The sequence below is a fragment of the Apis dorsata genome, unplaced genomic scaffold (assembly GCF_000469605.1).
Source record: "Apis dorsata unplaced genomic scaffold, Apis dorsata 1.3 scaffold_244, whole genome shotgun sequence".
Lineage (NCBI taxonomy): Eukaryota > Metazoa > Arthropoda > Insecta > Hymenoptera > Apidae > Apis > Apis dorsata.
Genome location: NW_006263523.1, coordinates 65,535 through 67,977, shown reverse-complemented (window position 1 = coordinate 67,977; position 2,443 = coordinate 65,535). Strand labels below are relative to the sequence as shown.

The 2,443-nt window shown below is 35.1% G+C and overlaps 1 protein-coding gene across 1 annotated transcript in view; it reads left to right on the top strand.

The window, feature by feature from the left end:
• The window catches only part of LOC102681680 (homeobox protein onecut), a 62,272-nt gene that overhangs the window by 12,062 nt on the left and 47,767 nt on the right, over nucleotides 1–2,443 (top strand). The window lies entirely within an intron of this gene.

Sequence of the window (2,443 nt, the reverse complement as noted above, 5' to 3'; positions counted from 1 at the left end):
TGGGTCGCGACGAAAGGATAGGGGGAGGGGGGAGGGAGGAGAGTCGAACGGATGCCGCCATTAGAAATTAGAAATTAATCGGTGTTATTCGGGTTCAGAGAGAGAGAGAGACTCGATTAGAATTAAGGATTGAACGGGATCCCGGATTTTATGATGAATTTTGAAAGCCCTCTTCTTTTCGAAAAAGAAGGGGGTAGAAAATAGAGTCGTTGGAAATTTTTAAACAGGGAGAATCCGAGTCTTTCGATAAAAGGGGTTTTTGTTATATTCAAGAATGGAGGGTAGTGTATTTTTTAATGGGAGACGATTGAATTGAATTTGTATAAATCCAAAGTAAAGTTAGAGGAAGTTTCCTTGCGAAGAAATTTTGAAAATTTGCAGAAGGGGAGAAAAGGGAATTTTAAAAAAATTATGAAAATTATTTTCGAGGCGAATTGAATTTATCGAATTGAATTTAATCGATCAAGGCGTTTCTACTGGGTAAATGATTAAGACCGATCGAAAAATTTAAATTTCGAAAACCGATCGAATTCAATTTACCGGATCGAGTGACAGGTTTCTTAGGAAAATAATTAAAATCGAGAATGAGAAATGAAAATGTTTCGAAACGATCGAATTTACCGGATCGAGTGACACGTTTATTAGAAAAATAATTAAAATCGAGAATAATAAATGAAAATATTTCGAAACGATCGAATTAAATTTACCGGATCGATTGGTCAAAAGCGAAAAATTTAAATTTCGAAACTATCGAATTGAATTTGCCGGATCGAGTGACACGTTTCTTAGAAAAATAATTAAAATCGAGAATAATAAATGAAAATATTTCGAAACGATCGAATTTTCCGGATCGAGTGATTTAAGAAAATAATTAAAATCGAGTATAAAAATAAAAAATATTTCGAAACGATCGAATTAAATTTACCGGATCGATTGATCAAAAGCGAAAAATTTAAGTTTCGAAACTATCGAATTGAATTTACTGGATCGAGTGACACGTTTCTTAGAAAAATAATTAAAATCGAGAATAATAAATGAAAATATTTCGAAACGATCGAATTTTCCGGATCGAGTGATTTAAGAAAATAATTAAAATCGAGTATAAAAAATAAAAAATATTTCGAAACGATCGAATTAAATTTACGGGATCGATTGGTCAAAAGCGAAAAATTTAAATTTCGAAACTATCGAATTCAATTTACCGGATCGAGTGACACGTTTCTTAGGAAAAGAATAAAAATCGAAAATAAAAAATGAAAATTATATGGGGTTGGATTTCGAGTCGACGATCGAATTGATAAAAAAACGATCGAAACGAATTTACGGGATCGAGGAGTGACGCGTTCCTTATAGGAAAATAATTAAAATCGAGAATAAGAAAAAAAAAAAAAAAAAAAGAATTAAAATTATACGCGGACGGGAAGGGGTTGGAAAGGAAGATCATCCTGCGCGTCATCCGGTACAATTGAATTAATTAATCGCCCCCTCCCTCTCCCCCTCCCTCCCCCGGTTTTCCATCGATCTAGCCGTCATCGAGTCGCTCCGTGAATAATGCGAAGCCCCGCCGAAGGCGCGCAGTATTTTGATCTCCGCGAATCGGCCGATAGTTCTTCGCCCTCCCCTCCTAGCGAATTTTCCAATCGATTCAGATTCCAAGATTCCAGACTTGATATCGATCCCCTCCCCTCTCCCACATCGATTTATTTATGAAAAAAAATTCGAATATATTTTCTATCAACAATTAGGGATTAACGAGATTTCGATTGAGATCGGAGAATCTTAAATATTATATCTTCGAATTCTATCCTAGTTTCTTTCGATCATCTATTCATTCACTCGTTCCATTCGTAGTGAAATTCGCGCGCGATTCTCCGTATAAGAAATAATATCGAATCAGAATATCATTCTTCTTCGATTTAAAATTTTTAATATTTCCTCTCGTTGCAAAAATTATTTATTTATTTATAGGTTTTATAATGCAATTATACATATATACGTATGGATCTTGGATCGTTTGCTTCTCGAAAATTTTTCTCGAAAACTTACATACGTATATTTAGATCATTCGAAATAATATATGCCCTTCTTATATATTATTTTCCAAGAAAAACTTGCATCGCAATTACAACCTAGTCAAATTCCGCCTTTTTCAATCAAAAATTCAATTTCGACGAATCGAAATATTCAAATTCTTGGCCACAAAAGGGGAAGAAGGATAAATCGAAATCCGGATAATTTAATCACCCGTCTCCTCGAAATTCGAATTCGAGCGAATCAACCTCTTTCCCGGAAAAGGAAACCTACGAATTCTAACTTTCATTTCCTCTCCCTCCCGTATCGCTCTAACAGAGAAACGACTCCAAATAGAAGGAGGGAGAGGGTGGGTGGAATAAAATCAGTCTACCTCAAAAATCGGTGGTCTCCATGGCGGAGGAGGAAGGAA